The sequence below is a fragment of the Heteronotia binoei genome, chromosome 7 (genome assembly GCF_032191835.1).
Source record: "Heteronotia binoei isolate CCM8104 ecotype False Entrance Well chromosome 7, APGP_CSIRO_Hbin_v1, whole genome shotgun sequence".
Lineage (NCBI taxonomy): Eukaryota > Metazoa > Chordata > Lepidosauria > Squamata > Gekkonidae > Heteronotia > Heteronotia binoei.
In genome coordinates, this window is record NC_083229.1 from 25,951,436 (window position 1) to 25,960,244 (window position 8,809).

Here is an 8,809-nt window from a genome sequence, read left to right on the forward strand (position 1 = left end):
GTGTTTCTCCTTAATTTCCCTCTTGGAAGTTCCAGCACCTCTTTTTTCGGGGGGGGGGGGGACCCTGACACTGGTCCTACCTTTTATGTGTATTTCCACGGTCCTTTTTCCTGACATACACCAGCTATGAGTGAAATAAGTGTATCAGACTACCATGATCTGAGTTCAAATGTCCACTAAACCAAGAAACTAACTGGGAGTCCTTAGGTCAACTCCAATTTTTTGGCCCAACCTTTACCAAAGGCTGGTGGTTGGGAAGGTAAAATGGTGGAGGGGGGCAAGAAAGAACCACATATGTTGCTTTATGGCCTTCGTGTGGTAGGGTGGCATAAAAAGTAAAAAATAATAATTCATGCGAGACTCCAGTTTATATGTGAAGCTACCTCTTACTGAATCAGATCCTTGGTCCATCAAGGTCACTATTGTCTACTCAGATTGGCAGCAACTCTCCAGCGTCTCCGAAAGGGGTCTTTCCAATCACCTACCAACTGATCCTTTAAACTAGAGATGCCAGGAATTGTAGCAGAAACTCCTTTTGCATATTAGGCTACACCCCCCCCCCCAATGTAGCCAGTCCTCCAAGATCTTACAGGGTTCTTACAGGGCCTGCTGTGAGCTCTTAAGAGGATTGGCTACGTCAGGGAGGTGTGGCCTAATATGCAAAGGACTTCCTGCTATAAAAAAGGCCCTGGGACCTTCTGCATGCCAGGCAGCTGCTCTACCACTGAGCTTAATTGTACCACAAGATGCCATGGGTTTTGTGGTAGCTTTCTCCCCATGTAAAAAATAGCATGAGACTTGAGAATTACCACATGTATATGCATAAGAATTACCACATGTATATGCATTTTCAGTAGCCACGGTTGGCCATGATTTCTCAAACTTGCATGTATATCCAGCCATGTATATGTGAGCAAGAGATTGTCACTTGCAGCAAATTCCCATTTAAGTTCCATGCTCTTTGCTCCCCTGAAGTGTTTTCCATGTGGGAGAAATTATGCTGTATGGCACAGACTTCAAGGATGTGTAAGTCTCTATTTTTGCCACAGAAACAAGATTTAAAACAAAAATAAGAACAACAGACGGTGGCTCGGGCTCATACATGCCTTCCTCCTGTCTCCTTTTCATTTATTTAAAATATTTATATCCTGCTTTGGTCCTATTTAACAGGGACTCAAGGTGGCTTACATCAATCAAAACCAACTAAAACCTCAACAGGTATACAGAAAAGAAGTAGAGCTTAACTCCACCCATGAGCCATCAAAAGTGAGTTGGAAAAGCAGAGCCCTGAAACCTTTTCAAAGTTGGGACCTCCCTTAAATCCTCAGGAAGCCCCTTTCACTGAAGAGGTGCAGCCATCAAGAAAATTGCCTGAGGAGAAACAATTTTCACTGACCTATGCTAATCATCTGATCTGATGATCAGCACTTAACTTGGGGGGGGGGGGGCTATGGGTGGAGGCAGTCTGGCCGATTTTATTTTCCGTCCTCACTGCCAGAGGTTTAGGCAAACCCTAATTTGTCTCCAAACCAGGACTGGCAATCCACTTTCCATTACGAGTTTGGAGACCAACAATCATTTGTGGCATATATTACCCGTTTGAGCATCATGGCAAACTTTGGTTTGCCTGAACTGGGACATGAGGGCAGGAATCTGAGGGCACAAACCACAATTTGGCTTTGATGTTTGAATTAGGCTATTAAGCTGGGAGGATGGATTCTCCCTCATGAGAAGAAAGGAAATGCACACATTTCACAGGCTATCGGATCAAGCATATTTAGGAATAGTAGCATGTCAGGCATGTGAGGGAGTTACTTTGTAAGACAGAATGCTATAGCCTTCACAGTCAATAACCAACTGCTTCGACTTTTCCATTTGGCTCTACATTCTACGCAGAGAACATTGTTCCTAAGGGAAATGAACCATTATAAGGATCACAAGCTCTTGAGAAAGAGAGTCCTCGAAATGACCCACATCAATTGTTCATTGGGCTCTTGGGTCCTTGCTTTATATTCAGCTTGTCATACTCTAAGAAGTCTGGTTGGAATGAACTCTTCAGCTACAGCAGAACCTGTTATTCATAGAGGTTCAACATCTCAGTGTTATAACATGCTCCTTAGAGGACTTTCTAATTGTATGCTTTGGAATGGACTTTGATATGATTTCTATTGCATATGAATCTCTAATAGATTGTTAACCGATTGTTGTTGGACTTGATGAAGTACACACATTTAGATTGTTTATTAAATGTTTACTAGTAGTTTATAATTATAGAAGTTTTTCTGCGGTAATCTTTTTGGATGCTTTAGTCTTGGCAGTATACTATGGTGCCTGGTATTTTTTGTTCACACAGTGGCCGACCAGTTCCTCTGGTGGTCCAAAACAGAGGCATAGAGGCCAAGGTCTTCCCCTGATGTTAGCAGATGTCAGAACTTGATAATGGAAAGATACTGAAAGTGCATATATAATAACCACATCACAAAAATCTGAGGATTAATTATAATTACAAAATGTATAAAAATTAGATTATAAAGATTGTAACGCATAAAATTGTGCCACAACATTAATTGAGATGAGTTATTTTTTCTTTACATCAATAGCACTTGCATATATAAGCACAACAGGAACTAATGAAGACTGAAGACTGAAGTTTTGATATCTGCACTGCATGAATTATAAAAAGTTTTTTTACAAGTGATGAAGAATCATACTGAAATAGGATCCAGCTGGCAACCTTTGTTGTGGTTTCCAGTTCAGTTTATTTAGCGTATAATATATGCTGTTGTGATTATACATGCAAGTGCTATTGTTGTAAAGAGCAAAAAGCACTCAGTTTAAAATTCTAGAAGCTTTTGGAAAACTTCTCCATAGCCTGCACAGAAGTCACTCGAACATCTGGCAGGTAAGTGCAACCATGTTTTCATTTCCAAAGCATATAGAAGACCTCAGGGCTTTTTTGATAGAAAAAGCACAGCAGGACTCATTTACATAGTAGGCCACACCCCCTGACATCACCATTGTTTTACACAGCTTTTTATAGAAAAAGCCCAGCAGAAACACATTTGCATATGAGGCCACACCCCCTGATGCCAAGTCAGCCGGAAGTGTGTTCCTGTGCATTCCTGCTAAAAAAAAAAAAAACCCTGGAAGACCCTATATTCAACTCCAGGCATCTCCAGTTAAAGGATCTCAAGTATAAGGAATCTCTCTCTCTCTCTCCCCCCCCCTTGAGACCATAGAAAGCTGTTGCTAGCAGGGCCAGCCCTGCCACTAGGCAAACTATGTGATTGCCTAGGGCGCTGACCTTCTGGGGGTGCTGAATTGGGTGCCCCTCATGTGACTTGACATTATCAGTGTGTGTGGGGGGGGGACCAGAAGTTAGTCTTGCCTAAGGCGCCAGACAGTCTAGGAATAGCCCTGGTTGCTATAGACCAATGACTTAGGTACAAGTCAGTTTCATATATATCTTTTATATGTTCCAGTATTGGTTTCTTCCATGTATCTCCAAACCTATGATGAAACAGAATGAATATACAGCATAAGTTGCCAGCCTCCAAGTGTGGCTGGAGATCTCCAGATCTCCAGCTTTGGAGGGGCAGACTCTATGGTATTCTACCCTGCTGAATACCTCCCCAAATGTGGGAGCCAAGAAGCTGTGGGAGCCAAAAAGCTGTGGGAGTCAAGAAACCAGACGAGACGACCGTGGGGAAAAAGGCTGCTCTCCCGAGCCAGGAGCGCCTGCTTTATTTTATATCCTTGTAAGCCAGGCGTTGGCTCAGGTAATGATTGATACCCTTTTACAACAGTGCAGTGCCAGGGCAAAGTACAATGCACACGAAGCAGTTTCGGTTGGGGCCCTGCAGGGTGCAGGCAGCACAGGCAAGCCACGTGGTTTGCCAGCGTGATGTCTGATACTGTTCCTGCACCCCTACATCTCCCCCTTTTTGTTTTTAAGCTGATGATAAGCATAATACAATGCACGCCGTTGCCATGTTTCCTTAGAACGTGTACACATGTGCAGCAAATTAGGAAGGCACTGAATACAACAACAGGCAATGATTAAAAGAACAACAATTACAATTATGGCACAAATCAATTGTCGGAGCCAAGTAGGGTCTGGAAGCAGGGAGGTTAGCCAAGCAAAAGGGTCCCAATCAGGACGGAGTGCATTATCCGCAATGAGGTTGTGCAAGTGCTTCAACTCTTCCTCGATGGTCCGGTTGAAGTCTTGAAACCGTACCTCACAGGCTGCTGGCCCAACAATCTTACAAAACCCTCCTTGGCGTGCCAACAGATAGTCCAGGGCAAGCCGGTGCTGCAACTGTATTTGGTGCAGACTGAAGATCTCCTTCTGTAGGTCACGAATGATGGAGGTAGTTGCATTAATGGATTGTTCTAGACGGCAGGTGAGTCCAATGATGGAAGCGCGGTTCTCCTGCGCTACTATATTAGAATAGCCGCCCAAGGTTAAAATGCCTGTGAGACTTGCAGCGGCTGCCCTCCCCGTACCCCACTTCTCGGGACCCCCACTTAACTGTGGGTCTACAAAGACAAGATCAGAACACCCCGACCACAGTGGGCTTGACTGCTGAGAAAAACATAAATTCAAGTGATCAATAGTAAGTGATTAATAGTAAAGAGGGTTTGTTCTAAGAGCATTTCACAGGAGACAGCGGAGGGGGGTTCTCCCCCTTTCTGTTTTTCAAGAACAGCCAGGGCAGTTTTCAAGGTACGGTTGGCACCACAACAAAAACACATACCCGGCAATGCATATTGATAGTGGAACATTCGAAACCGAGTGTCGTTAACATTGTCCTCCTGTCCAGAGTATGGTGACCAGTGAGCTTTTACGTCACAAGCTTACATATGTCATGTTAGGGGCCTGCATTGGGCAGGTTTGCCTAGTACACTAAGCATTCAGGACTGCAGGAGGCCTTTTCCTTGTCAAGGAAGGGAAGTAACATACACAATACAGAAAACACAACCCAAAACATCCTTTGTTGCAACATAAAACTTTAAATAAAACATTGTGCACAATCCAGGAAAATGACCATAGTTTGGGGCGTCCCCCATATGATGAAAATAGTTCCATAAAAAAGAGACAAAAGAAAACCTTTGCTGTAGCCTTGGAATATAATAAATTGTCAAAACAATATAAAAACTTCAAAAACAAAAACTGAGGCCTCAATAGAACAATGCTAGCTAGCTTTATATGAGAGGGATCATACCCAAAATGACAGGTGAGCTAGAGCAGAGAAATTAAAAACCTGGACATAAGTGAGGTGATCAGGTCCCACTAAATCCAGTTTTTCTCTGGGCTAGTTCAGCTAAAACGATCTTGGCATGGGGGTCTCACATGTGAGCATAGATTTCAACAAAAACTTAACAAAACAAGGATTCTGAAAAGGAACATAATGGTTACACATACATAAAACAATTCTTAACAGGACTATCAACAACCTTTAGAACTACTGAGCATGCATTAGACTTGATTTGCAGGTCCAGATTCCCTGCACATCTATATTGAAAGAAAAGATGAGCAAACTTAACAAAACGGTTACAACATCCTAGAAAGCAAATCATGGTTAATACCTTGATAGACACACTAAAACAATGCATAAAAAGAGAAAAGATGTGTCAAGGCATCTGTAGGACCAAGATTAAAATGCTGAGTTGTTGCAAGGACAAGTCAAAAGAAAGACTAGAAGCACGAAAGCATATCCCGTTAAGAAGAGACCTTTCATGGAGTAACAGGTAGAACTAGGATGATGGCACAATGCTCCAGGTTTAAGGCTTGTGCCAGAAAACGATTTTCCTCTGTGCATACACAGAGTGCAAGGAATGTGTTGCTGGAAGGCAACATGCTGTCAGAAATGCCAAATAGACTAAAATTTGAGCATAATACAACAAGACTTAATTTGGAGAGCCTTGATAGGCTCAGCCAACTGGTTATAGATGCAAAAATAACACAAAGGACATTTAGTGGCAAGAAGAAAATCATGATCAGAAATGAACCCTGAGGGATCTGCATTAAGAATCTAACAGGTTATTGCGCATTTCCTTGAGAACATGGAAAATAGAAAAGGGTTTTCACTCAGAAAAGTCTGGCTCTAACAAGATATACTGAGCCCACAAGGTGGGGCCTTTTAAGAACATGTGGATACCTCTTTCCACAGGCAGACTGGATTAAACAACAATTAAAACTCAAGCTGCACCAAATAGCTAGAAAGGGGAAGATTGATAACAAAAAGGATTCTCTATTAGGTGCACCATTTCCTTAGAACAATGGAAATCATAGGCTGACTATTTTAAAAGGGTTTACCAGTCACTAGAAGATTATTCTAAGACTCAAAAGGTAAGGCAAAAATAGATAACAGAAAGCAAGCTTCTAACCTAGGAGAACTCCTGGTATTAGGGCAGTTTACAGGCAGAGGATTCTCTCCAGCAGAGAAGGATTGGCTGTAAGTAGAACTTTGGGATGCCAGCTCCAGGCTGGAGATTCCTGAAATCTTGAATCAAATTTGAAGATCACAAGGCATGCAGTTCATTTCCTTGGACACCTATTTCCTCCAGAGGCTTTAGCCTCAATGTATTGGGGAAAAGGCTATGATTTCGGGAGAGACCTCCAGGTCCCACCTGGAGACTGGCGACCTTACAAAAACAAAGTCGTATGCACATCTTCCATCCAGGTATTTCTCTGGCTGGGAAGAGGCTGTCTGTGAGAGACTGCAATATTAGAAAAAGGTTTGGTAATGAAAGACTTTTGAAATTATATCCTTTAGACCCAAAACCAGGAGATGAGAATTCAAAGTAGCACAAAAATATTTCCACACTATTTCCACCCTCCCCCCCTAGATGGGAAAGAAGGGGAAGGTTTTAACAGACACAATGGATTTGGCCAGTACTCTCTTATCTAATCCTGATAAGTTTTTACAAAGAAAGGTGGAAAAGAGGGACATAATGAGCTTTCTGCCTGGGTGGGGCTCAAAATTGTAACTCTTTCCAGTTTCTTTGACTCAAGCTGAATTTGGCTGAGTTTATTTCAAGAGGGTTTTCCAATCATAGGGCAACATGGCATATCCTTGGGCGATGCCCTCCAAGGTCCCTTGCACAAAGGTGGATTTTAACCCATAGTCCTTAATAGATTTATTCAATTCTCTCAGGACAGAATAAGGTAGCCCTGTCCAGGTCACCTAACCTCGGTCAGGGTGACTAGGATCTGGTCCCCGTGTTCTGGGGAACAGCCCTGGAGATTCCCCCCCCCCCCAATCCTCTGACAAGTCCAGTTCCCCTGCCTCTCGGGCTCGAGCCAAAGAGCGTTCTAAGGGACTGAGAAGCATGGCGGGAGAGGACTGGGGCACCGGGAGGGCTGAGCCCAGAGGCTCACTGGGAGACACAACCGTCTGGGGAGACACAACCGTCTGGGGAGCTCCCGCGGGAGCTGAGGCCTCTGACCAAAGGGCCAGGGCCGGGTAGAGATGAGGAGGGGGTTCACCCGACGTCTCAGGGGGCTTACAGAGGATGTTATCAGCCGGAGTGAACTGGCAAATAGCATGATGAATCCGCTGCCAGGTTATGAGCAGAGACATAGGAGCGCGGGGTTCCTGTTTTAATTCCGCTCCGATTTTCCCCCAGTCACTGGGCTTCATGGAACCACATTGTGGATACCATGGACACTGGCAGTCTATCTCCCACAGGAGCTCAAGGATCTCTTTCCCTGACGGGCATCTGTCTGGCTGCTGTGACTGACATAATTTCCTTAGTTCATCTGCATGCACTACCTGTTCCTTAGACAACGTTTCCCCCATACTCACCTGAAATTGGTGCACCGTGAAGACCGAAGGGTCGGGTGAGCAGGAGCCGGGAGCTGATCACGTCGGGGTCACCAGCTGTGGGAGCCAAGAAGCTGTGGGAGCCAAAAAGCTGTGGGAGTCAAGAAACCAGACGAGACGACCGTGGGGAAAAAGGCTGCTCTCCCGAGCCAGGAGCGCCTGCTTTATTTTATATCCTTGTAAGCCAGGCGTTGGCTCAGGTAATGATTGATACCCTTTTACAACAGTGCAGTGCCAGGGCAAAGTACAATGCACACGAAGCAGTTTCGGTTGGGGCCCTGCAGGGTGCAGGCAGCACAGGCAAGCCACGTGGTTTGCCAGCGTGATGTCTGATACTGTTCCTGCACCCCTACACCCAAATCCCACTCTTGCTCCCCCACATCTCCTGGAATTCCCAACCCAGAGTTGGCAATGTTAATACAGCAGCAAAAAGATAAAAAGAATGATAAATCTGAAATGCTAGATTGTTTTCCCTCAAAGCATTTCAGAACGTTTTTTAAAAATAAAAACAATGGAAAGTGTTTGTTGATTCATGAAGTTTTCTATACAGCCCTAATGCAAATCCTTGACCTATTCTTCCTGTTCCAAATCTATTTCCTGGTAAACAATATGGGAAATAAACTGTGGAACACGCATATTGCACCCAAACAAAATCATCACTGGCTGATAAAATTTTAAGCTGATGGAGCAATAATGCAGGTTAGTGTCTGCAAAGTGAAACATGTCAGACAGCAAGTTCTTTATGCCCCTGGGGGTGCAGTCATCTATGACATCACAAGGTTTCACTTTCCTCGCTTTTCTGTAGACATCTGAATATACTGGAGGTGTGGCTACCATACGGTTCTTTTTCTTTGACGCTATCATCTTCTGGCAATAATTTGTTACACCAAGATGAGAAAAAGGGACATTTCACAAATTGTCTTCTGTTTGTTCTCTTTACAAAATATCGGATAATTCTTAATTCATTTAGGAAGCAA